The sequence below is a fragment of the Aphelocoma coerulescens genome, chromosome 12 (genome assembly GCF_041296385.1).
Source record: "Aphelocoma coerulescens isolate FSJ_1873_10779 chromosome 12, UR_Acoe_1.0, whole genome shotgun sequence".
Classification (NCBI taxonomy): Eukaryota; Metazoa; Chordata; class Aves; order Passeriformes; family Corvidae; genus Aphelocoma; species Aphelocoma coerulescens.
The window spans coordinates 20,401,412-20,428,763 of record NC_091026.1 but is presented as its reverse complement, the minus strand read 5'-3'; the positions used below and the strand labels follow the sequence as shown (position 1 = coordinate 20,428,763).

Below are 27,352 nucleotides of genomic sequence, written 5' to 3'. Positions count from 1 at the left end.
TTTGCCACACTGCTGCAGGAAACCCAATGTTTACCAGCAACACAAACTCCCAGCAAAATCGTGGAACTGCTTCCATGGGGCTTGTGACCCTGACCCTGGACTCAGGACATTCTGTGATTCCATGGAAACCAAATTAAACATGTACACACACAGTTACAGCAGGCAGTTAACAATAGACATAAAGGCTTGTATACATTAAAAAATACGTTTTGGATCACTGGTTGAATTTATGAGCCCTCGATATCTGTGAACAGTTCCCCAGTTCCACAAGGAGAGGAAGCAGATCAGCGAGGGGAAGGCACCCAGCAGTGCCCTCCATTATGATCCAGAGCCATTGTTAACCTCTGTGCTGGCACAGGTGTATTGTGAATAGGAAAGCACAGGTACAGAGAAGGTTCGTGTTGTATCAGCAAGCTACAACCCCTTTGCTGGCCTAAGGACAGATTTCACAGCATTTCCCTTCCACGTGGAATGATGCCTTTTCCTGGTCTTAAAATCAAGAGTCACACACGGTTAGAAGGGGAAAAGGGATTTTACCTTGGTATTTATATTAAGGATCCTTAGGTGCACACATCCAGGTCGAATGCATCAAAATGCACCCCGCCAAATGCCCACCCCCCAAAAGATTGGGTACAACATTCTAGGTGTTACTAATTAGCAGATCTATCAAAGATTCCCCAATGAGAGGCTCGAGTCAGCCCCCCTCCCCAAGGAACCTTCCCCTGGATGGTTCTATCTCAGTTTACAGAATGTGTTCTGGAGAGGACTTTGGGGTCTGGGGCACACTGATCTCTAGCTAGGAAGCGTCTAAGATTTTTCGTCTCCTGGCTGAACAAACAAGTCCAAGAATGCAGGCAAAGAGCACTAAGAATACAGAAGTTGTGAAAGGTATAACCGGTATGAAAGAAAAGGCAAAAAATCTTCATGGCATCAGGAGCTTGCAGCATTTGCAGGCTGGGCTGGATCAAAAACCCCTGACAGGAGTGGTCTGTGGTGCTTTTTTATCTGGGAGATAACGGGCAGTCACTCAGTCTCACGGTCCCCAGCCACGGTGCTGTTCTGCACAGCATTAATGGTTCTTTTAAAACACCTCGGAAGTCCCCAAACCTGCCCATCTCCCCTCACATCGCTGCTCAAAAGCACAAAAGAAGCACCCAAAGCTGCCAACGCCCCCTGGCACCGCCAGCCCCGCGCCAGGGAGCTGAGGATAAATGTCCCAACAACAAAACCTGGAGCTGCTTTTGTGCAGAGCTTCCCAGGCGGCCCAGCAGGGAGAGGAATGGACTTGAACCTTGAACCAAACGCTGCCTCTGAGCTCCCGCTGAGCCACGGGAAGTCTCTGGTTCGCATCCGATGGACCAGCACTTCCCCAACAAATCCCCCAAGTCAGGAGCGTCATCCCTTCAGAAACACACACAGAGCACATCAGGACCGGCTCCTTCCCCGTTATCCCAGAGAAAAAGCCTTGGAGCGCACAGCAGAGCTGCCTGCTCCGTAAAGCTTGTTCGGAATAAACCCTCCTGACCCAAGCCCCACCCGATGGGGTTTTGAGCTGTATTTACCCAGGCACCGAATTCTCCCAGACGCTGGAAAACTCTGTCTGAGGCTTAATCACTTTCCATTTCCTTGCGTCGTGATTACGTGAACCGAAACGCACAGACCTGGATGTTTAAGGCTATAAAAGTGACAATGTTTCAAGGCAAAATGGCCTTTTAATAGTATTTTTAAGCACAGCGTGGCTGAGATTCCAGGCTGTAGTAACAAAGCAAGGATGTTTTTGGCAAAGGGCTGTAAAGGGCACTCTGTCAGCACCGTTTTGTTATCTCTGTACCCACCGGCCTTCTCCAATCAGCGAAAGATGATAAGAAAAGCTGATATAAAGCAAGAGCTTGTTGGGTGGTCTGCAGACAGAGAGAGTGGGAAGTGTCCACAGAGGGTTTGGAGCATCCCTGGGGGTTTTGGTTCTCCCTGGGGGTGCTGGCGGTGTAGGGATGGAGCTTCTCCTCTCCCTGCTGCCTCCTGCACCCGAGCGTTTCCAAGTCTCGCCCACTCAAGGGCATAATTACGACGACTTTGGAACTCATTCCTCTCTGCCCGTCTCCGTGCATAATTTCAAATAAGCCTCCCAGGCAACCAGCAAGGAGAGCTCCACGGAAAGCAGTCGCAGGCTTTGAAGTTGGAGTCTCTGTTTCAAGACAGATTTTGATTTAATGATAGATGCCTACCCTGCCAGGGAAGAAATTTCGTAATGAATCAAGTAATGTGGGTATAAATAGAACCCAGCCGCAGTGTGGAGCGAGGAGAACAGGAGCAGAGGACAAGCTGGACTTTGGGTCGAGCCCAGCTGGGCTCAAGTCTGTGCTCAGCCACCCCCTCAGGCTTTGCCCTGGGGTAGAAGCCTAATTGGGGCTCATTGTCCGCAGCTGCGAGGGTGGTACAGACAGCAACAACCCGGGCGCAGTTGGGAGCCAAAATGTTTGTGTAAGCTGTGACAAACACAGGGCGGTGGCGGCAGCCAGCCTGTCCTGGGAGCTCTAACTTCCACAGGGTTTGTTCTTGTCCGAGGACTGCACATCTCGGTTATCCAGAGGGTGGCACGCCTGCAAATTGTCAGCAAATCACTCAAAGGTTAGAGAATCCTAGAACGGTTGGGGTTGGAAGCGACATTAAAGCCCATCTAATCTCAAAGGTTATATAGTATTGTCTGGTTTTTATAAGTTACTTCTTATCACTGCTTCAGTAACTGTAAATTCCAGTTGGTGACATCAATTATATTAATAAAGCACCCTCAATTTACTCATTATAATTTAAGCAACACCCAAACAACTCAGTTAAGACGTAAATACATTTCTTACCCCAGATAAAGCAGGGCTTGTTTTTTCCTCTCCATGGGCGCTCAGTGACGTTATTAATCCCCAGCAAAGCACACGAGGCTCATCCCCGAAGCAGCAGAGGCACCGTCTCACACCAATTTAAAACACACCGAGCAGCCGAGTCAGCAGAGACTTCACCTTTCCAAAGACACTTTGCAGCTTCCCCCAGAGAGATCCCAACAAAAGGGGTTAAATGAGTGGTGAGTGGCCACTGATGGCTTCCATTGAGAACTTGGGGTTTGTTTTGGGAGACAAGATCACGTTTGTGTTAAGGGCGCCTTGCCTTTCTCCTTCGAGGAGACAGTTTAGGACGATTATCTTTTTTAAAGGAATAGTTGTGAAGGAAACAAGAAGTGCTGGTGGAAATCACAATGACCAAACCAAGCCAGGCTTAGCCAGGCTACGGTTTTTTCACATCTGTCATTAATTCTTCCACTCCTCTCAGCTTCCCCCTGCCCTGGGGCAGCAATTGGCTTTATCGGGGTTTATAAGTTACTTTAGCAGGGGTGACACCATCAGTCCATTCTGCACCCCAAGCCAGGCTTTTACTGCTCAATCCGGAAGCCAAAGGCCGGTGCTGCCCTCCCAATGCAAGGTGTCCTCTCTAAAAGATTCGCGCTCCCCTTTCCCAAGCGCACAGACATTTCCCACTCCATGAAAACCGAATCTCACCCGGTTCAGGGTGGCCACGAGCCCACGCTGCCCTTTGGGACTTTCCCTGTTTTCCTGTGCCCATCGCTCCCTTTCCCATCCGGCGCTGGTTTCTGCAGAGGGACGGACCAGCGTCTCTCACCTTCAGCTTTAATCACTCTGATCAGCTGAGATTAGAGAGATCCTTTAACTTATTTTGGGGGAAATGACACAAGAAGCTGAGCTGCTGCAAACAGGCACCCACCAGCTGGTTGCATCAGCTGCCAGAAACCGGCTGGGAAGGAAACTCCCCTCCCAATTCCCCACTTTTCCTCACCCTCCATTATGTGCAGCTGTAATTCTGTCTGAACCAGTGGAGAACCTGCTTCCTTTATCTTTAAAGATATATCTTCCAGTTCATGCATGTGGTGCCGATATTCATCTTAAATAACAGCGGCGAGATGAACCCACCATGACTTTCATTTCTCAGATGCAACATCCTTGTCAGCAGTGGAGAGCTTAAGTGCTCTTCCTTTCACACCTATTAGGTTGGAACAAGCCTTAAAAGCATGAATAACCTTCCCCACAGCATAATGAAAGACCTTATTACAGCCTGGGATTAATTTTTTCTAATCTATTTACAAGCAAAAAGGTCGAACTCAAATTTGACAGTGAGGAAGGGAGGCAGGATTCATTATCTCCAGAAAGACTCAAGAAAATGGATGGGCATAAACAGAAGATAGTTTTGGAGCTTGATTCCATGTCCTAGCCTTTAATTAAAAATCACCCAGCAAGGCACTGCCTCGCAAACACCATTAGCTACAGGAAAAATGAAATTCCTAATTACTGAGCAAAAATATTTTGATCTCAACAGGTTTTTTTTTTTTATTTTAAAAAGTCATCTTTACTGCTCAAACCTGCCTTCGTTTCCTTTTCCTTCTCCATGTAAAAGCTCTGCTTTCTCCTTTTATTATCAAAGGACCAGCAGGACATAACCACACACGGAGCACTGATTTTTTCCATTAAGTTGCCCTCACAAACCTCCCTCACCTTGCTGCCCACGAATCTCATCTCATCTCGTTCCCTCTGGCTGCAGCTGTGGACACCGGAGGCAGAGCTGGGGTGAGGATGTTCCTTGCTCAGCTCTGCTGTCACAGCTCTGGAGAACAACCTTAAAACGGCTGAACTGGTCAGAAATGGTCACTGTGGAGAAAAGGGGGCAATTCCTACAATTCCAGCAGCTGTTTTAGCTGGATAGGGGGAAACTGGCCAGAATCAGCCTGCATGGTGTGGAGTCCCGGGGGTGGGCAGAGGGAAGGGATTGCACACGCAACTGCCCGAGGTGAGTACCCACAACAGGCTCTTTCAGCCGCACAAATCTCATCCCAGAGATTTGGGAAAGGGCTCGGCTCCTGCCTCCACAGGCTCTGCTGTTCCTGAGGCTGTGCCTCCCTCTCCAGGCAGCCCAGGAGCTGGCACTGCTGCTGGTTGTTTCATCCAACCCAATTTCTCCCCAATATCCCATCTAACCCTGCCCTCTGTCAGTTTGAGACCGTTCTCCCTTGTCCTCTCGCTGCCCTTGTAATTATTTGCTCTAATAATTATAATAATACTTGTATTATTTGTGCTGATGCTCCTTGAGTAGCTGACTGCACTCCCTGGACGTCAGAGGAGTCAGTGGACAGAGATAATTCGTATTTATCCCATGTGTTAACTGTGTTTGTACGTGTTTATTGCATTTAAGTGTGCAGTGAATGTATTTATTTAACCCTGTGGAAAGAGTGCCAGGAGGTTTTTCAGTTTGTTTCCATCTTCACTGACTGTAAATAAACCCAACCTCATCAAGAGCCCTGCACGGAGCACTGCTTCCATTAGTGCTGGAACTGGTGCTGCCAGACTGGGCACGATCTTGCTCCTGCCACAGGAATCCCATGGAACTGAGGTGCCTAACAAAGCAAGAAACCAGTGGAGATGGGGAACAGTGTCCAGCGCTCCTGGAGCCAACCCAATCCACCACTCTGTGTGATTCCTACTGTAAAAAATATGCCAATGCCATTATTTTTATGGAATATTCCTTACCAGAGCCGGGCAGAGGGATGTGGGCCCTGGGGGCACGGAGGATGCACTTTTATCTCAGTCAGCTGCGTTCTGTGGGCAACCTGGGGAATCAAATTCATATAAACCACTTGCTTTTTCTAATAAAAAACTTTCTCTTTTTAATACAAAGAGACAACGTTCCGTGTGCCTGAGCAGCTGATCTTTGAAGAGGATGGCGAGGACGGCAGAGGATGCCTGCGTCTCTGTGCCTTTTGCCTGGGAATAAGCACCACGAAGCCAGAAATCCAAGGGCTCCAGCAGGGAGAACTCGGGGAATTCCATCCCCGCCTCGGCTGCCAGAGCACAGCGAATCTCTCATCTCCCCGTTCCTCCTAAAATCCACATTGCTGCGAACAAGGAGCACTTGGGGCAGCTGAACCACCCAGAACAGAGGGAACTGCAGTCGAACCCTTGAAACATCCATTTTACAGGCGATGGGCACTGATTCCCAGAGAATTCAAGTACCTGGAGAAAGAGACGAAGAGTTCAGAGCTTCAGTCCTCTGACAGAAATGTCGGAGCTGGTTCTAAATTGCTCTTGAGTTTCCTGGATGCTAAAGAAAGGAGGAGGATTAAAAAAAAAAAAAAAAAAAAAAAAAAAAGGAAATAAAAAAAAGAAAACCAGAAATAATGAGGAGTTTTATATCCCAGGCTAAATAAACAGGATTATTGACACTGCCTGCACTGAACAGGTTTCCTGCCTGGGGCAGGGCAGAAAAGGGAGGTGAAAAAAGCTTTCCTCCAGCTCAAAGAGTGGCAGAAATCGGAGCAGATTTTCGGTACAATCTGGTTTTTCAGGCACCGCACATCTCTGGAGCCCTGAGTCTGGCCCCGCGGCCGGGGATGGGAACGGGGCTGGGGAACCACAGAGCCAGATTTCCGGAATTACTGCAGAAACTGCACTTTTGAAAACTTCATCCCTGCTGCGGGCATGATCAAGGGATAATTAGGATTTACTGAAGCCTGCAACCTTTCTGCTCCGCTCCTTCTCTGCGCTTCATGAAAGGGAGAAGATGAGAGCCTGCACAGCTTGCGAGCCCTTTTCCTTTGTTTTTGTTATCACCTTGGTAAGTACTTGGTGGTTTCCCAATCTGGCTACAGTGGGAGGATCCCTTCCACCTCCTCCCTACACCCTTCCCAGAGCACAGGAAAACTCCGATTTCTTCTGATTGTCATTTTTCACTAACATGATTATCAATAGATGAGTCTCAGTAACTATTTGAAAGCATTTTCAAAATTCCCTTTTAAATAAGGATTATGAAAGCCTTACACAGCCCCTTTCCAAAACCGGGGCATCCATTTCTGGAAACAAGTCCGGAATAGCCTGCTATCACTATTTGTGTCTTCATGTTTTGAGTTCGCAGCTCATTCTCTGACACTCACAGGGTGTTTAAACAATTTGGCTGTGTCCTCTGGATAATTATAATGAGCTACAGCCTCCCAGAACCCCTCGGAAAATGTGATTCTCCTCATGCTGACTTAATCTGACTACAGCACTCATCCTCTCCCCTGGGAATACTTACAAGATGTAGAGGACTTCTTGCCAGAACAGGGGGAAAACAGGAAAAAGCAGCCAAGTTGTCATTGTTACCTCAGCTTTCCACCCCCTGCCTGCCTGACACCCAGAGCCTGGGGAAAAGCCCCTTCAAGCCGCAGCCCTGGGCCCTGCAGCAACACATCTGCCATTTATTGCCAATTAATTCAGCGTACAGATACTCTGGGGCTTGCAAATAGGGAATGGAAAGTGACTGTAAATGTGAATTATTGGACTTTTATCAGCCCGAGCTCCCTGTAGGAGGTGCTGCACAGGGCAGGGGCAGCACGTGGAGCCTTTGGCTCCTCGTGGCAGGGCTGGATTTTCCCCGAGGTGTGGGCTCCATGTTGCAGCTCGGGAGCTGGGGTTGCTCTGGAGCTGTGGCCGCTCTGCCCCCAGCAAGGCACAGCATCTCCCTGGCCTGGAGAGGTGAGCATCTTCCTCCCACCACAGCGAAAAACCAACCCTAAAAATTCCTCCTGGGTGGGTGGCTGTGCACCAGAGGCAGGGTCACTGGCCCCACAGGGAGGTGATTCCAGGAGGGCTCTGCTCCCTCCCAGGAGGGCATTCATCAAACAATCACTGAACTTACAACAGGAAATGTCTCAGCGGGGTCTCCTCCTCCCAAGATGAACTGGACTTGAGATTTTCCTGAAGGGAGCCACAAGAATGATGGAGAAGGAGTTTGGACAAGGGCCTGGAGTGCCAGGACAAGGGGGAATGGCTTCAAACTGTCAGAGTTGGTTTAGATGGGATATTGGAAAGAAATCCTCCCCTGTGAGGGTGGGCAGGCCCTGGCACAGGGTGCCCAGAGCACAGACTGTGGCTGCCCCTGGATCCCTGGCAGTGTCCAAGGCCAGGCTGGACATTGGGGCTTGGAGCAGCCTGGGACAGTGGGAGGTGTCCCTGCCCATGGCAGGGGTGGAACAAAATGAGTTTGAAGGTCCTTCCCACCCAAACCGTTCTGGGATCCTGTGATTTTCCACAATGCCATTTGCTGTTAGCCAGGGCACAGAAAGGACAAGAAAAGATGGAAAATGTGTGGGATCTCACACAGCAGAACTGGAATGGGGAATGATTTAGCTGGACAGGACCAAGAAATAGCTGGAAGATCTTTCTGCATTGGCAGGAATCCCCAAAGACACACCAGTGCCACAGGACTGGTAAAGAACACATCCTGTGCAGTGGTAGGATTTTTTCTTTATCATTATCAGTATTATTGTTGTTGTTTTGGTTTGTTTTTTTTTTTTTTTTCTAGAAGCACACACGGCCATGACAGAGCTGGGGACGAGGATTCACAAATCACTGATGGATTTGGCTGGCAAGGCCCTGCAAAACCATTCATCAGCACTGCTGTCCCCTCACCCTTGGCCAGCTGCAGAGGCTCCCTCACCAATCCGTGAGCGATGGAATGTTTGCCTACACATCTGGGAGGCAGGGAACAGCAAATTAACTCGCTGTAATTAAGGCTGATAATGCAGTGATTTGAGCAGGACCTTTGTGAAAAGGGCACAAAGAGTCTCCCATCACTCATTAATGTTGAGAAAACACTGGAGCTCTTCACTAAATAGATGCCCATCAACGCTGCTCTGCCAAATTGCTGTACAAGTTGTTTTAATTAGTGCCTTAATATAGGGCAGGTCGTGCTACATGGGGGATAGACAATGAAGGGAAGTTTGGGGTTAGGCGTTAAAAATTGGATTGGTATCAGAGATAAGAGGGTTTCCATCCTGTTTTTCAGCCAAATCCAGGTGGAGAAGGCTGGCATGACACTCCACAAACACCCCAGAACAAATCCAAATCTATGAAGAGCCCACAGCAAAGGACCACTGGACATGGACCCCCAGAGTGGGCAGTAAGGGAAAGTCGAGAAGCGTCTCTGCAAATCTCCCCGGTGAGTGCAGCGTCGGGCAGTAACACGTGCCAGGAGCCCAGGGTGGGCAGCAAAGGAAAGTCAAAAAAGGGCCTCCACTGTAGGGATGGTGATCCCAAAATACCTCCGGAGGGTCCTTTGGGAGAATGTTCAGATGGTTTGCACATTGTCCCAGAGGCAGTTAAGGGCATGGACACCCAGAGAGGGCAGTAAGAGGCACCAAGAAAGGGTCTCGGCAATCCACAGCCATAGCGGGCAGTGTGGGGAACATGGGCACTGAGAGTGGGCACTGTGGGGAACATGGGCACCGAGAGTGGGTAGTGTGGGGAACGTGGGCACCCAGAGTGGGCACTGTGGGGAACATGGGCACTGAGAGTGGGCAGTGTGGGGAACATGGGCACCCAGAGTGGGCAGTGTGGGGAACATGGGCACTGAGAGTGGGAACTATGGGGAACATGGGCACCCAGAGTGGGCAGTGTGGGGAACATGGGCACCGAGAGTGGGCAGTGTGGGGAATGTGGGCACTGTGGGGAACATGGGCACTGAGAGTGGGCAGTGTGGGGAACATGGGCACTGAGAGTGGGAACTATGGGGAACATGGGCACTGAGAGTGGGCACTGTGGGGAACATGGGCACCCAGAGTGGGCACTGTGGGGAACATGGACACTGAGAGTGGGCACTGTGGGGAACGTGGGCACTGTGGGGAACATGGACACCCAGAGTGGGCAGTGTGGGGAACATGGGCACCCAGAGCGGGCACTGTGGGGAACATGGGCACTGAGAGTGGGCAGTGTGGGGAACATGGGCACCCAGAGCGGGCAGTGTGGGGAACATGGGCACCGAGAGTGGGCACTGTGGGGAACGTGGGCACTGAGAGTGGGAACTATGGGGAACATGGGCACTGAGAGTGGGCAGTGTGGGGAACATGGACACTGAGAGTGGGCACTGTGGGGAACATGGGCACCGAGAGTGGGCAGTGTGGGGAACATGGGCACCCAGAGCGGGCAGTGTGGGGAACATGGGCACCCAGAGTGGGCACTGTGGGGAACATGGGCACTGAGAGTGGGCACTGTGGGGAACATGGGCACTGAGAGTGGGCACTGTGGTGAACATGGACACCCAGATTGGGCAGTGTGGTGAACATGGGCACCCCAAGCAGGCACTGTGGGGAACATGGGCACCCAGAGTGGGCAGTGTGGGGAACGTGGGCACTGAGAGTGGGCAGTGTGGGGAACATGGACACCCAGAGTGGGCACTCTGGGGAACATGGGCACCCAGAGTGGGCAGTGTGGGGAACATGGACACTGAGAGTGGGCAGTGTGGGGAACATGGGCACCCAGAGCGGGCACTGTGGGGAACATGGACACCCAGAGTGGGCAGTGTGGGGAACATGGGCACCCAGAGCGGGCAGTGTGGTGTTGGTTTGGGAAAGGACTGGTTAAAGGGGGGTGTGGAGAAATATGGTTAAGGCAAATAGCAGCGGGAGGCTACGTGATCAGTAAAGAACAGTGAGGACTGGCCTTATCTTCAAAATCTGCAGTCTAATACAGGGTCAGCTGCAAGTCTTTTGGATTCCCGGCTTCCAGGACAGGGAAAACCAACTCTGGTGTGCTGTGTGAGGTACAGGGACCGGCTTTGGTATATGGTATGAGAGACAATGTGTCACCAAAGCCTGGCCTGATCCAAGAAGGGATTTTGTTTGGTGGCTGTGGGAGGGTGAGAGCCCACAGGCAGTGGGAGCAGGGGCTGGAGAGGTGGCAGGGTGGGCCCTTGCAGGAGCTGGTTAGAAGGGCACATCAGGTGTGTGAAAGATGTGAAAGAAGGGATGAGGAGAAGCTAAAGCTACAGGCAAGGATAATGGCACAGTTTTTACAACCCCTGACAGGAAAAGGTGCAGGGAACTGCAGGACCAAAGGGAAGGGGGTGGCCACCAGGACAGCGATTGGGAAGGAACCAATGCACCATTTGTAAAACAAAATATTAGGAACGGATTGTGAAGGGCGTCAGGATGTGCTGTTGTACGGGGGCTCAGCACACTGGAGCCCTTGCTGGACTGAGAAGTGTGTTTCCTAGTAGACACGGGAACTTCTCTGTCTGATTTGAATTTTATGCCAAAGGGGGAACAATTGTTCAAATGTTCTTTTCATGAGTGGGAAAGATGAGCAAGAGTGTTGTACTCAACCACTGCTGGTGAATGTGTGTGTTAATTTGAACGTATATAAACGGTGTAAAAGTGAAACGGGGACACCCGTGAGAGTGTGCTGAATGTGTGAGATGGGTTTGAAAAGTGTGAGTTTCTGGTGATTGTGGTTTCCTGGGAGGGGATTTGATGGCTGGGCGAGTTGGTGTTGGGGGGTCGTAAGGGGGAGGCTGTGAGTTGGTGGTGCTGGAGTGAGCCCAGAGGTGTGGGCGGTCCCAGGGGAATGTGGGAAACTGGATATGGAGCCTCTCAACATTACTGTGAGGTGACCTGGACAACGTGGTGTCTAAAAAGCCATAGCCTCTGTCATGAGAGGGAGGGAGGGAGGGAGGGAGGAAGGATGGACGGAAGGATGGACGGACGGACGGAAGGTAGGACGGGAGGAAGGAAGGATGGAAGGAGGGACGGAGGTAAGGAAGGAAGGACAGAAGGGAGGAAGGATGGAAGGGAGGAAGGAAGGACGCATGGAAGGACAGATGGAAGGAAGGACGGATGGAAGGAAGGAAGGAAGAAAAGACAGTAGGAAGGACGGACAGACAGAAGGATGGAAGGAAGGAAGGAAGGAAGGAGGGAAGGAAGGAAGGAAGGAAGGAAGGAAGGAAGGAAGGAAGGAAGGAAGGAAGGAAGGAAGGAAGGAAGGAAGGAAGGAAGGAAGGAAGGAAGGAAGGAAGGAAGGATGGAAGGATGGAAGGAAGGAAGGAAGGAAGGAAGGATGGGAGGAAGGAAAAATGGGAGGATGGGAGGATGGGAGGAAGGACATAAGGAAGGAAGGACGGACGGAAGGAAGGACGGACGGAGGGACGGGAAGAAAGGAAGGAAGGATGGATGGATGGAAGGAGGGACGGAAGGACGGATGGACGGACGGAGGGAAGGACGGAAGGACAGATGGACAGAAGGACGGACAGCCTCCCTATGGAATAGCAGGTGGGAAGTTCACCGCAGGCACTGCGCGGTCCCAGAGCCGTGCACCGTCCTGGGCCGGGTTCCCTCCTCGCCCCGCTCCCGCTCGGTTGCAGGGCTAGATTCAGAGAGGATATTCAGTGATCTCCCTTTGAAGGAATGTTTGGGATTCCTTACCCTGTTAACATTCTCAGCGTGGTGGGGGGTTGGAGGTAAGTGATGTATATTTAAACCAGTCTGTGGCCAGGATACTGTGTCCTGTGAAATGTCTTTGACAGGGAAGCCCCGTGAGCACGGACGCTGCCTTTGGACTCTGCTGTCCAGAACATCCAACCAGGACTGCAGGAACAGCAGCCAGGACAGCAGGACACAGATGGACCCACCACACTTGGGTCAAGGCCTCTAAAACCCCGGAGCTCTGGACTTTTCAGCTGGAAGGAAACATGGGAGCCCTCAGCTCTCAGTAGCCACAGCTGATCTACAAGGAGCTCCAGTGATTGATGGGCTAGCATGAGCTGGCATTGTCTACCTTGTTCTCCGTATTTCCTGCATTCTCTGCATTTCCTTGGCAGCCCTGGGGCAGGGACCAGCTGTGGAACAGTGGGGAGGGGCTGTTTCAGGTGTTGCAGGTGGTTAAAAAGGGGGAAGTTAATAATAACTTGGGTTTGTAAAGACAGCTTGAGAACTGAGAAGAGGAGGGATTGAGTGCAAAGATGTGTGCTGATGCCTTTACAAACAATGCCATGGCTGAAGGAATGTGGGTGTGAACATCTTTGGAATGGTCTGTCTGTCCCCAGTGCCCCATGGCCTCTCTCCCTTTATTGGAATAAAGTTGCAGGACTGCTCTGTCTCCTTTTTGGACATAAACCTCTGGCATTTGTGCATCTTCCTGACAAAGGGGAGGAAGGAAGTGGTTACCTGGGGTCATTTGGGGTTACTTGAGGTCATTTGTGTCCCTGATTGGGGTTACTTGAGGTCATAGGGGTTACTTGAGGTCATTTGAGTCTGTGTTTGGGGTTACTTGAGGTCATTTGTGTCCCTGATTGAGGTTACTTGAGGTCATAGGGGTTACTTGAGGTCATTTGAGTCTCTGTTAATTGATCTGGGGTCAAATGAGGACACTGGGGTTACTTGAGGTCATTTGAGTCTCTGATTGGAGTTACTTGGGGTTACTTTAGGTCATTTGTGTCCCTGATTGGGGTTACTTGAGGTCATAGGGGTCATTTGAGGTCATTTGAGGCCCTGATCGGGGTTACTTGAGGTCATTTGAGTCTCTGTTAATTGATCCAGAGGTCAAATGAGGACACTGGGGTTAGTTGAGGTCATTTGAGGCTGTGTTTGGGGTTACTTTAGGTCATTTGTGTCCCTGATTGGGGTTACTTGAGGTCGTAGGGGTTACTTGAGGTCATTTGGGGCCCTGATTGGGGTTACTTGAGGTCATTTGAGTCTCTGTTAATTGATCCAGAGGTCAAATGAGGATACTGGGGTTACTTGAGGTCATTTGAGTGTCTGATTGAGGCTACTTGGGGTTACTTGAGGTCATTTGAGTCTGTGTTTGGAGTTACTTGAGGTCATTTGTGTCCCTGATTGGGGTTACTTTAGGTCATAGGGGTCATTTGAGGTCATTTGAGTCTCTGTTAATTGATCTGGGGTCAAATGAGGACACTGGGGTTACTTGAGGTCATTTGAGTCTCTGATTGGAGTTACTTGGGGTTACTTGAGGTCATTTGTGTCCCTGATTGGGGTTATTTGCGGTCGTAGGGGTTATTTGAGGTCATTTCAGTCCCTGATCGGGGTTACATGAGGTCACAGGGGTTACTTGAGGTCATTTAAGTCTCTGTTAATTGATCCAGAGGTCAAATGAGGACACTGGGGTTAGTTGAGGTCATTTGAGGCTGTGTTTGGGGTTACTTGAGGTCATTTGTGTCCCTGATTGGGGTTACTTGAGGTCGTAGGGGTTACTTGAGGTCATTTGGGGCCCTGATTGGGGTTACTTTAGGTCATAGGGGTCATTTGAGGTCATTTGAGTCTCTGTTAATTGATCTGGGGTCAAATGAGGACACTGGGGTTACTTGAGGTCATTTGAGTCTGTGTTTGGGGTTACTTGAGGTCATTTGAGTCAGTGTTTGGGGTTACTTGAGGTCATTTGTGTCCCTGATTGGGGTTACTTGAGGTCGTAGGGGTTATTTGAGGTCATTTCAGTCCCTGATTGGGGTTACTTGAGGTCATTTGAGTATTTTTTTAATTGATCCAGGGGTTACTTGAGGTCATTTGGGGTTACATGACCAGGAAGCCCCATGAGCACGGATGCTGCCTTTGGACTCTGCTGTCCAGAACATCCAACCAGGACTGCAGGAACAGCAGCCAGGACAGCTGGACACGGATGGACCCACCACACTTGGGTCAAGGCCTCTAAAACCCCGGAGCTCTGGACTTTTCGGCTGGAAGGAAACATGGGAGCCCTCAGCTCTCAGTAGCCACAGCTGATCTACAAGGAGCTCCAGTGATTGATGGGCTAGCATGAGCTGGCATTGTCTACCTTGTTCTCCGTATTTCCTGCATTCTCTGCATTTCCTTGGCAGCCCTGGGGCAGGGACCAGCTGTGGAACAGTGGGGAGGGGCTGTTTCAGGTGTTGCAGGTGGTTAAAAAGGGGGAAGTTAATAATAACTTGGGTTTGTAAAGACAGCTTGAGAACTGAGAAGAGGAGGGATTGAGTGCAAAGATGTGTGCTGATGCCTTTACAAACAATGCCATGGCTGTTAAGGTCTTTGGAAGGGTCTGTCTGTCCCCAGTGCCTTTGGGCAGCAGGTTGGTTGCAGAGCCCAGACACGGGTCTGCACAAGCCTGAACTTCTGAACTTTGGCGGAAAATGCCAGTTCCAAGGGGGGATGTGGGGTGGGTGGATCGGGAAGGCTGCACCTTCCCAGCACCTCAGCAGAGGGGAAGGAAGAGCGCAAGAGGAGTTTGGGATAAAAGGGAGGCTGTGCCCTCAGAAACCTGAGAAAGAAAGGCCCGTGGGTTGTGCCCCTGTGGCCTCTCCCTTTATTGGAATAAAGCTGAAGGACTCCTCTGTCTCCTTTTCAGACATAAACCTCTGGCGCTGGTGGATTTTCCTGACAGATGGGACACCGCTTAAATGTGCCCCAGAGCATTTTAGGAAGAGGACAGAGATTACCTGGAATGGAAATTACCTGGACTTCTCCTGTATTTGCTACCCTCTGGAAGGTGCCATGGCCCTTCATTCCCACCAGGAACTGAGACCCACGAGGAACAGGCAGAAATTCAGCAGCACATTCATTTGTGGGAGCCAGGAGACCACCCCCAAATGCCCTGAAACCTCTGGAATTATGCCAGGAAGGCAGAACTTCATCCATCACAAAGCTGGGTCTGAGTTCTCCTCCTGCCCTGCTCTGCCAAGCCCTGGGACAGCCGCTGCCAGCAGAGCAAGGAAAGCAGATGGAGTGAAAAAAGCCCTCCCTGAGGTGCTGTTTCCCAGCCCAGTTCCTCAGGTCTGGTGTCCAGGATTTGCACCAGAACGCTGAACTTCCCATTTTCCCTGCAGAGCCCAGCCAGGAACCCTGGCTCACAGATCACCAGGCAGCAGGGAGAGAGGCTCTAATTACTGGCAGCATCCTCCCTCCATCACTCAGCTCTGTGGGACAGAGGCATCTCATATTTGTCACCCACTGCTGCTCTCATTTTCCTGTGGCATTTTGGTGCAGGGCTGTGGCTCTAAACAGTTCCAGGGGGTTTATGGCCAAATGTCAGAGCTCTCTCTCCTTCTTACTGCCAACATTCCTGTTTTTCCACTGGAAGGGGACAGGAATGGAGGGAGCAATATTTCCAGCACAAACAGAGCACCAAATTCACCTGAGGATCACCAGGCTGGAGTCAGGAGTGGTTTGAAGTGAGGATGAGGCAAGAAGTCTGTTAAAAAAGCAGAAAAATAAAATTAATTTTGTTCAAAAGGAGAGACAGAAGTTCTGTGGAAGCTAAACAGGTGCAAAACAAACCCCACCTTTAACAGGGTGATTTGCTGTATGAGCCTAAAATATATCTAAATTATTTAAAATTATAAATACATTTTTCTGCATTAACACAAAGGACACCTTACCCTAGAGGGCCCCCTGGAGGTCTGAGCAAGCCCACTTTTATTACCCTATTGAGAACAGTAACAAATTTGTGCTCTCTGATTTCCAGAGCAGAAATGTGACCAAGGCCAAGGAATTCAGAGCCACAGTCCCAGAGCTGGAAACCAGGAGCCTCCTGGAGCTGACCCCCTTCCAGTACAAGACCCCTGCTCCCACAGGGCTGGGGTACCCCGCAGGGCAGACCCTTCTCCCTAATTTCAAAGCAATCCAGGCTTTGGCTGGTGGCTGCACCCCCACGGGAACGGCCCCCCGGAATGCCCAGTTCCTGCTCCGTTCCCCAGCAGGAGGGAAGGACCCGCCTGCCTTTTGCCCTGGAAACCACAAGGAGAACACTACAGGGTTTGCATACTCTGTTCAGTGTTTCTATTCTATCAAATCCCTTTCTCGTGCCGGCTTTTCCCACCCTGGAGTTCCCGGGAATGGGGTCTGGGCACAGAGGGGCTCAGCGGCTGCACCAGGAGGATGCTCGGCCGCATCCCTCGGTGTTGGATGATCCCATATCCAGCTCCAGCGCCTGGAACCAGAGCATTCCCCTCTGGAGCACCTCGCAAACTCCTCACTTGGCTGCCTTTCATCACAGCAAACATCCAGCGACAGCCCGGCCCCCAGCGCGGCTCAGCTCGGGAGCAGCCCGGGGCTGCGGGTGAAGCACAGCCGCTGTCAGAGCAGCTCGGCAGCAGCAGCCGGACGTGGTCATGGAGCCAAACGCCCATGAGAGCCCCCTGAGCCCTCTGCAGCAGCAAGAGGTGTTCCAGCCCCCACAGGCACAGCCAAGAAATATATTTATCAGCAGAAAACGCTAACTGAGTCCATGAGCCTGTTCCGGTTCATTTCTCTCACGGAGCATTTCTCCAGATAAATATATGGGGGTTGAAAGCTTTTCATCTTTGCAGCTTGTTAGGAATCTAGATTTTTGGTTTTTTTAAAGAAAGAGAAAAACTACTGAAAAATAAAAATCCCAGGGTCCCTGCAGGGTTTAAGGCTGGCTCACTATAGGAACACATCTCTGCTTTCCCTTGCTTTCAGCTTGGTGAAACATCTCCTGAATAAGTTTGTTCATTATTATTAGGTTTCAAAAGAATTTATGGAAAGGGGGTTGTGGAGCTGGCACAGAGCAGATCCCTCTGGCTGTGGCCCAACCTGCTTCCACCCCTGAAGGACAGTGATGGCTCAACCCCATCTTTGGGGAAATGCATCAAGGTTTTATGTAAAAGGTGGTTAAAAGTGAACCTTTTAAAAATGCTGTGGTTTAATTTTTAACTCCCTTAAAGCAGTTTGTCCCCAGAAAGAATTGTCTAAACACCTTTGGCACCATCAATACTGTGCTCAGCCACAGAGAGCCAGCATCAGCCAGGCCTGGGAAGGGATGGATGCTCCCAGCTCCTCACACCCACCAGGATTTTGTGTGCTCTGTGCTTTTTAAAACATACACCCAAACAATCCATTTCTGCAGAAAAGGCAGGCCTCTGTAATTATCTGTCCTCTGCAGTGCCAGGCAATGTATATTAAAATGTTTGAATAGAGAATTCTGCAGTAAGTCCAGTTTTGAATTATTTTTTACCTCCTGGAAAGCATAAAAAACTAGAAGTGAATAGAATAACCAGTAAAAGATAAAAATTCTCATCTTCTTTCAAATTGAAGTTCACCTCAGTTACACAAATGCAGCATTTTAGCAGCACCTTTTACACTTCAAAGGGGTTTTATGCTCACACTAAAACCTTGATCAGTGGGATTTATTATTTAACTAATTCTATTTGCAGGAATAAACCAGAGAATCTTTCTTGGTGTGGTTTTCTTTATAATGTGTTTTCTGCTTGGGAGGCAGAGCAAGGGAGACCAGCAGCCACCAAGCCCTACACATGATTTTATCAACCTCAGCTTTGACCAGACCATTTTCTTCCCTGCATCCCATCCTGAGAAACACAATTGCTGAAATGATTAAATGTTCTACCAATTGTAGAATGATTAGGGTTGGGAGGGACCTCAAAGCCCACCCAGTGCCACCCCTGCCATGGCAGGGACACCTCCCACTGTCCCAGGCTGCTCCAAGCCCCAATGTCCAGCCTGGCCTTGGGCACTGCCAGGGATCCAGGGGCAGCCACAGTCTGTGCTCTGCATCCCCCAGGTGGAGAATCAAGTCTGTCTCACCTGCTTTACTCACAGAGATGCCACTGCCAGGTGGGGATGCCATGGGTGCTGCCACAGCCCTCCCATTCCTGCCCAGCACTGCAGCTCTGCTGTAATTACACATCTGAGAGAGGAAACCAAAGTTACAGAGTTGTTTATAGCTTACACGGAGCTTTCTTTGAGTGGATGCTTTGATTTTGACACAATGGTATAAATATGTGAAAAAACCCCAAACAAAACCTGAATCAGAATTCAACACGGGTAAGTCAGTGTAGCTCAGATGGGTGCAGTGGAATCTCCTGCACCTGCCAAGGCTGTTGGGAACCTTAAAATGACCACTAAATGAGCTGTTACCCATCTGTTCACCCACTTTCCCCAGCAGGCTGCCAAAAATCTCTGAGGGAATGAAGTGCTGAGGATCCCTGAGTCCCAAGTCCCTGTTTTGGACCCAATCAGGCTGCCCCAATACTGGATCACCAAAGAGGAACTTCTGATGAAGCACAAACCTTTAGATGCCACCTGGGGCAGGTTTTACCTCCTGGGAATGTCTTGAGGCAGGATTTGCCCATGGAAAGGTTGAGCACCTGCAGAAGTCCTGCACAACACTCCCGGGGGGGGGGGGGGGGGCGGGGGCCAGTGCTCATTCCCTCAGTCCTGAACAAATGTTTCCCTTGTCCTTGAGATCTTCCCATTAAATCCACCCCTGTCTCCTGTAGAAGGCAAGCCTGACCTTTCCCTCAGAATTAAGAGCCAATTTATTACATATTTTAAATTCATAATGAGATCAAAAGGGATAATGCTAGGATGACCCGGAGATCAGCCCAAGACACAAGAGATAATTGTTTCCTTAATTGCCACGCCTGAATTAAATTACTTTTGCAGTGTGTGTGCTCAGCTGAGAGGAACAACAGAGGTGTTGGAGGCCCTGGCCCTGAGTGCTGCCCTGGCAGCTCCTGCAGGGGCAGGGGGGCTCAGCTGGGGCTGGGGCTCAGCTCGTGACCCCCCTGCCCATCTGCAGCTCGCAGCCAGCTCCACTTCCTGCACCCAAGAGCTGCTCACCTGTGCCAGGGCCACCAAATCCAGCCAGGGACAGCTGCATTCCCTACTCCAGCCCTGGGAATTTTTATCCAGGCTTTGCTCATGTGGGGAGAAACTCGGACACACAGCCCATGAGAGGTGCTAACAGAAGGGCCAGAGGCTGTCCCACCCCTGCCATGGGCAGGGACACCTCCCACTGTCCCAGGGTGCTCCAAGCCCCAATGTCCAGCCTGGCCTTGGGCACTGCCAGGGATCCAGGGGCAGCCCCAGCTGCTCTGAGCACCCTGTGCCAGGGCCTGCCCACCCTCACTGTAAAAAGTTCACATCAAAGTTTAACACCTTTGCCCTTGTGAGCTGTGCCCGTGCTGAGGCTGCCAGGGAGGCTCTGCAGCCACTGCACCACCCCACGTGGGTGACAGGGACACCAGCCAGCCCCTCCCTGGCACCGAGGGGCAGGAGAGCCTTTCTCCCACCAGCCCCACCTTTGCCACAGCCCCCAGCACAGGCTGCCATGAAGAGGTGCATAAAGACACCAATATGCTCCTTACACTGCTTTTTATGCATTATTTATCAGTGGTTAAGGACTTGGGGCTGGCACAAACAGGAGCAAATAAGGGTGGCATTAATTTTAAAGAGTCCGTAATAGCTATCAGGTGGTTACAGGGTTTATTATAAATAACTTATGGATTTGCTGAGTCCTCAAACCTTCACCAACAACTGATCACTGAATAAAAACATCCAACTGAAGTGCAACTGCAGGTTATTAACCTGAATATGAAAACCTATTCAAACCTCCTAAGAAGGCCCAATTAAAGATAGAGAAGTCATAACAGCTTGTGCTGTAGTTCCGGGATAGGTGAGACAAAGAATTAAATATAACATTAAAATTAATAACATATCAAGAACCTCTTGCACTTGCCAGGTTCCAGCCCACGCTGGCTGGCAGCCAAACTAAATCTAAGGAATTGCATCAATTCACACCTTTGAGAGGGGGCTTGGCCCCAGAGAGACGAAGAGAACTTGAGGGAGTGCTGGGGGGATGGAGGAGCTGTGAGGGAGGGCTCAGGTCAGGCAGAGCCACAGGTGGGAGCTGAGCTGCAGCTTCCAGGTGGGAAAAGGGGCAGGGGGGACATCCAGGGGGTGACATCCAGGGGAACCTGTTGTGTCAGTGGCTGTGGAGAGGAACACAAGCACAGGAACAAGGGAAAAGAACCGGTTCGTGTTTCCTTATACACCAGCAGCTGGGAAAGGAATAATTAGGGAAAAGAATGGGTTTTTCCCAGGGAATTCAACCCTAAAGGCCTCACTGGAGTAGCACAGTGTCCCCCAGCCCCGTGGGCACACGGGCTGGTCCCTCTGCCCCTGCTGGGCTCACCCAGCACATCCTCCTTGGGCGGCAGCTGCAGCTCCCAGTGCCTTTGTGTCCTTGGCACTGCCACCCCCAGAGGGACTCCAGGGACACAGAGCAGCCATGGGAGCACGGGCTTAGGCGGAGGAGGGAGACCCGAGGCTGGCATCATTCAGCCACTTGTGGAACCCTAGCAGGATAATCCCTGTCTCCTGCAGGGAACGCAGGAGGTGCCCTGGCACCGCTCCATGTGCGCTCACAGCTGCCCCTCGCCCCTCACACTTCCCAGACGCACTGAGCACACCCCAAACTGCAGCCCCAAATCACCTCAGGCGTCCTTTTGCAACCCAGAATTGCATTTGCATCCATTCCCTCCAGCCAACAGGTTTCTTTTTACACCCACGGTGGGGGAGCAGCCCCAGATCCGTTGTTACACATTCCCACCCACGGAAACCGCTCAGATGGGAAGGAGGAGATTGCATCTCACAGGCAGCTGGGTGAGTGTGCAGGAACAGGGAATAACAGACCTGGAAGCTGAGTACAAAGGGGGATTAATAGCAGGTAAATTAAAGGGTTTGTGGGAGGTTAATCGGGGAAAAAAAGCACTCAGATAATTCCCATCAAAAAATCCTCAGAGCCGCTGGCTCGAAGTCCAGCTCCAGGAGAGGAAGGTGGAATCAGAGAAGAAAACAAGACTTGTTTGTTGTAAAGAGAGCACAAATCTCCTGTAAATCAGATAAAGATGCTGAGGTCCCCAGGAGATGCTCTGGTGGCATTCACTGAAATGATTGCTCTGGAGGAGGTCAGGGCAGAGCTCTCAAAAAATCCACTGAACAACAAAAACCACCAGGGCAGAATTCCTTCCCAGTATCCCACCTAACCTTGCCCTCTGGCAGGGGGAAGCTGTTCCCCTGTCCTGTCCCTCCAGCCCTGGTACACACGTGAGACCCCAGGAGCAGCTTTAGGCACTCACATCTATGGTGACATCACCTCACTTTGGTCCATCTGCATCATCAAGAGGAAAAAAAATTATCTTTTTTCAACAGATTTGAGTATTTTTACCCCAGAAACTCCCTTGACCCCCTCCTGTCCCCAGGCATTCCCCTTGAACAAATCCTGTGACTCCACGGAGGAGCAGCTCCAGCCAAGCCCTGTGAGGCACAGGCTCCTTCATTGATCTCACTGCATTATAAATAATTTCCATAGAAACTGGAAATATTCCCTAAACCAACAGAGGCTGCCTTATTTCCAGCAATTATCTTAAGGTCTGATTTGCATTTTAAATGTCACCTGTATAAATTAAAACTGTTTACTGCTCCCACTGTCATTACCCTGAGTCATCTGGCAATAGCCAGCTACAGACTTCCTTTGTTTGCTCCAGAAAGCTCCACACAAGAACATCCCCTGGAACACTCACCAGGGCTGCCTCCTCTGAGCCAGGTGCCTGGCTCTGTCTCCACCATTCCCTTTTTCCCTGAACTCACTCGCTGTGGCAATGAAACTCTTCCAGAGCATCACCTGGGGTCCATTTTGGCTGCTGCTGCAGATTGCACAGCTGTTCTCTCCTGAAGGGATCCCGGCAAGCAACAGCATCCCTTATTTTCCAGCTCTGGTTTGCATTCTCCTGCATTCATTTTTTAAAACTTTGAGTCATTTTTAGGTTATAAATGACTTTTTTTTCCCCCTTATACTGAACAAGGAAAAACCGAACATCTCCACATTTGAGAAGTCTGAAAACCACTTCAGTAAGTCAGGTAACCACCAGGCTCTGCTCCTAACTGGCAGACTGGGTGGTTCCCAGTTCCGACTGGGAGCCCTCTCCTGATCCACAGAGCACACAGGTGAGGCCAGCCCTGAATTCCAGTCCTTGTCCTTGCCAGTGAGGATCTGGACCCTGGATCACAACCACCAGGTCTGGCTGATGGACAGCACCACTTCCCATTTCACTGAGCTGGAAAACACTTCCAAGAGCATCGAGTCCAGCCTTTGTCTGACCACCACCTTTCCAAACCATTTTCACCCCCTCCTCCCCACCATTTCAACCACTGAAGCCAGTAAAAGGCTCTGAAATCTGCCGTGCTCAGAGTAATATTCCCAAATTTTAGGTGGGGAAAAGCAGAGTCCAGCCAAGTCTACCTGTATCAGATGGATGGCAACAAGCAGCAGTGGCGAGGGACAGTTTTACAACATCTCACCCAAAAAGGCTTTATAAAAAGTCCCTCAAACCAAGAGAATCTGGAAGGGCAGGTCCTGACCACCTGCAAAGACCTTGTGATAATTACTTGTTAATCACAGTCCCCTGGTTCTCATTATTTCATTGTAAAAACTTCCAACAATTTTCTTCAATTATTATCCCGATTTTTTCCATCCTTCAGACAAATTCTGGCAGCTGAACCTGACTACACTTGGGATTAGAAGCTAAAGAGGAGCTGCTAAAATCACAGTTCCTGCCTGGAAATTAAAAACTGAGAGATGAAAGACACTTCCCTTAAATATTCCCCAACCAAACCTTCAATTAAAAACAACAAAAAAAAGAGGCAGGAACATTGAAAATCCAGGAAAACTTCCCACGAGGTCTGAGCCTCAGCATGGGAGACAAAACATTCCCATTCTTTTCTCTCAAAACCAGCAGCTCCATTTTCCACCTCTCTTCCCAGGTGCAGCACACGTGGATACCAGAGCCCCTCAAGGTGATGTCCTTCAGCATAATTGTCCAGGAAAATTATTATTCTGAGGAAGTTTATGGAATTATTACTGTGTCCAACTTTCCAGCTCAGCTTAGAGATCAATTTGGGTGAACTAATTCCATCTCCCTAATGATTAAACGCTTCATATTAATATAACCCTGAGCAGGCAAGTTCAAGCAGCCTGGCTGGCTTTCATTCCCTGGAATAATTAGATCTTGAGAATCACTTTGTGCCTCCTTGGCTTTCTCTAAATTCATTGTTTCTTAGAAAAAGCTTTCCTGCACCTCCTGTTACCATCTGTCCTAATGGGCAAAGCATGGGGTTGACTCTGCCTTGGAAAACCATGGGTTTACAGGCTAAATCAGCTGGAAAAGCTGGAGAAGCCAGGCAGGGGAACAGCTGGAGCGAATCACTGAGGACACAGCCAGAAATCATGGAATTACAGCTCCTTCCACGCTACAACCAGAAATGTTTTGACACAGAGGGTGAAACACAAACAGAGAACCCCTGGGTTCTTCCAGCATTAAAAACCTCCAAGCTGCCCCTGCAGGAGAATTCCCTGAGCTTTCCTCACAGCGAATCCCAGTGGAATCCCTGGGCAGGAGGAAGGCAAGGCAACGGCAGGAAACAAAGCAGGAGCCTGGTTTATGGTTTTATCCCACCCCTCCTGGAACACAGGAGGCAGCACAGCTCCATCCACTGCTCACAACTTGTTGGGACCAAAATAATGGTGGAGCAGAGAATCCAGAGGAGGGAGGGGATGGATGCATCCAAACGGAGCAAACTCCCCAGAAGGGTGTTCTCCTCCAGCACTTTGGGATCGAGGCAGGCTGTGTCCCACCGGGGCCTGCAGCTGCCCCAGGCTTCCCAGCCCGGGGGTGGAACCAGTTCTTCATCTGCAGAGAAGATTTTTTAATGTGGAAACAGGTGTGGGGTGTACGAGACCGGAGCTTTTTAATAACAATAACAACACAAAATGCCTGGAACAAATGGCTTTTGCTGCTGCTGCATTTGTTGTGCAGGCAGAGCTGTCCCCAATTAGATAATAGGGGATTTCTTGGCTCACACCAAGCAATTCAGAAGAAAGAGCCTCGTTATTGATGGGACAAACCACGCAAAGCAACAGAGTTTAATAAAGCAGAGAAGTATCAAAGAGAGGAAGGTTTTAATTCTTAATAAGTAGATCCATGGGTTTCATTAACCAGCGTTCAAAGGGGCTTTTTAAGGGTTGCTTTTATTACCTAATTAATTAAAGCCTGACCAATAAGATAGATTAATCCAATGCAATTGCATCTTGTATTAATAGCAATACTAATTAATCACCGAGCTGAAGCATTCCTCTGCACTGAGGAGAAATCATTCCAGGCTAAAGCTGGAGAGAAAGCTGGAATAGAAAGGAGAAGGATGGGCTGAGCGTGGTTTTGTCCCCCAAAATGTGATTTTGATGATCATGGCCAGTCCAGCTGACAGAGTGCAGGAATAAAATTAAAATAATGAGTTAAACATTTTTAATGGTATTTCTGAGGTTTTCAATGTACCTTTTAGACCCCCTTGATGGATCCATCCTTGCTCTGCCCCTGTGTTCCATCTGCACTTTCCCAGGATGAGGAGGCCATGGATAAAACAGGACTGGGACACAGGGGATTATCCCCAAATCTCTGTGACCTCCATTCACACCCCAAAGGCCTGAATTCCAGGGAATCTCAGATCTGACATCAGACCTCCTCTCCTTCTCTTTATCACACATTCCCAGCCAGGAGAAAAATGAAAGGGAAAAAAAGAAGGAAAAAAGGAAAGGAAATTAGGAAAGAATGGAAGAAAAGAAGGGAGAGAAGAAGGGAGGAAAAAGCAGGAAAATAACGCAAAGGGAAAAAGAAGGAAAATAAAGCAAAGGAAAAAAGAAAAAAAAAAAAGAAAAAAAAAAAACCAAACAGCCCCAACTCTGTTGAATCTGATTTTTCTGCCACCAAATTATGGATCATTATCCTTCCTACCCTCCACCAGCTCCCCCAGGTCCTGGCTCTGCCGTGGTGTATCCGTGCACTCAGCTGCAGGGAGGGAAGCAAAAGGAAAGGAGAGGGAATAATTTGCACATAAATATTAAAAAAAGAGAATCTGTAGCTCCCACATAATTTGTTTTCTCATTAAGCAGCGTCTGCGAGCACGGGGATATTTGATCTATTAAAAATGCTTATTTAAATACTCCTTCTAGAGTTAATTTTTCCTCCTGAAGGCTGCTGTAAAAAATCCCTCTCCTCTGGAACAGAGGAGGGGGAAAAGCAGTGTTCTTTCACGAGTTTTGTATTCCATGTGAAGTTAACAAAACACAGCTCTGTGACAGAACCACACTGCTGTCACACCACGAGGATGATGATTCATGGAGCTCTCCAAGAGCTATTCATGTTAGCAATGACTTAGCCCAAATGAACATTATAAATAATTAACAGTATGCAGATTGCCATTATTGGAAAGCCTCTGGGCCTTACCCAGCGAGTAATTTCAATTATTCAAAAGTATTAATAAACTGAAATTTTTTTTTCCATTTAATTTGTCTGGGGGTTTTTTGTGTTTTTAGAGCACCTGCCTCCAGTGTGGAAAAGCCAAGGGAGCTCTCCCTACGATCTCCAAAAGCCAAGGGAATTCTCCCCACTACCTCCGAATTCCAGGGAGTGCTCCCCACAATCTCTGCTCTCCCCAGGGCAGGGGGGCACTGGGGCACTCCCAGTCCCACCAGTTGCTCCCCATGGAGACGGGTGCTCCTTCCTGGACCCACTAAATCCACCCCTGATCACCAAGGCTGGACTGGGGCTGCTCCCAGCTCTCCCAGTTCTCCCAGTCCCCAGGGCAGTTCCCACCTGTGGCTTGTGCAGGAGGTCAGAGCATCCTCACCAGCTGAGGACTGCGCCATACCAGTGCCTTTCCCCCCTTATCAGCATCACCTAAATGGAAAATAACTTCCCAGGGTTGCTGTTGGAAGAACCAGTCCTGCTGCCTCCCCCTGGAAACTGGGAGTGACCAGCTCTGGCCACTGGAATGCTCCGCCGGGGCTGGAGCAGCTCCCCGGAGCTGTTCTTGCACAGCCGAGCAGAACTAAGGCAACAGAAATCCCAGATCTTTGGGGGCGAAAAGGCGCTTTTCAGTAAAATGGTTCCAAACCAATGGCCTCTCATCAGCGTGGGGACAACGAGGGACAAACGAGGCTGAAGGGGCACAAAGCAGCTCCCAGGGAAGGTTTGCTGAGGTCTTTTAGGCGAATAAAGCACTCAAGAGGCGATCAGTGGCACAAAATCCCTCCCTGAAAGCAGTTCCACGGCCGGATAAAGGTAAACATCTCTAGGAGTGAGAAGTGCCATTTCCCCTCTCCCACTCGGTGACCCTTGGCAGCTCCCCGGACAGGGATAATCCCGCATTTTCCCCGGGAAGCTGTAAAGCTGCTTCTGCCAGCGCTCCGCCCTGGGACACCGAGCTCTCTGCGCTGCTGTGGCACAGCCAAACCTCAGCCGCGGCACAAGGGAGGGCTCTGCTGGAAGCAAACCGGAGCTACAGCAGCACAGACCTCTGCTCTGCTCTAAAACCCAGTCAGTCCGATGCATTTTACCCCCAAACAGTGAGGTTTTGTGCGCATTTTTGGATTTTACATCTTGTGTCACAAACGATCTTGCTACACTCCAATCTCTCAGGACAGCAACAATGGCAGAGTGGCTTTTTTGAGGTAATTTGTTAATTGTGGGCTGGAAAAGCTGCAGTCAAAGCACTCAGTCCCACTTCAGAGCTGACCAACCCTCTGGGAGCAGATAAGGCAGCAAGACAAGATAAGGGATGACAGTAAACAGCAGCTCAGGGCAGTGACTCCACTGGTAAATGTGCAACCACTGTGAAAACATCAGAGCTGGG

General features: G+C 50.0%; 2 long non-coding RNA genes across 4 annotated transcripts; both read right to left on the bottom strand.

The window, feature by feature from the left end:
• Positions 1-1,523: 1,523 nt before the first annotated feature.
• Positions 1,524-7,244, bottom strand: LOC138117783 (uncharacterized). 3 transcript variants are annotated; one of them, XR_011154855.1, is made up of 8 exons: positions 7,123-7,244; positions 6,066-6,153; positions 5,583-5,662; positions 4,554-4,706; positions 3,841-4,044; positions 3,546-3,637; positions 2,856-3,032; positions 1,524-2,600 (listed from the first exon to the last, which is right to left on the bottom strand). It is a non-coding gene; the product is annotated as an uncharacterized lncRNA (long non-coding RNA). The 3 variants fall into 3 exon arrangements; XR_011154853.1 differs by lacking the exon at positions 7,123-7,244 and adding an exon at positions 6,570-6,660; XR_011154854.1 differs by lacking the exons at positions 3,546-3,637; positions 7,123-7,244 and adding an exon at positions 6,570-6,660.
• A 7,721-nt stretch (positions 7,245-14,965) lies between these two features.
• Positions 14,966-22,995, bottom strand: LOC138117785 (uncharacterized). The gene is made up of 4 exons (XR_011154856.1): positions 22,908-22,995; positions 22,290-22,395; positions 18,407-18,509; positions 14,966-16,034 (listed from the first exon to the last, which is right to left on the bottom strand). It is a non-coding gene; the product is annotated as an uncharacterized lncRNA (long non-coding RNA).
• Positions 22,996-27,352: the final 4,357 nt, after the last annotated feature.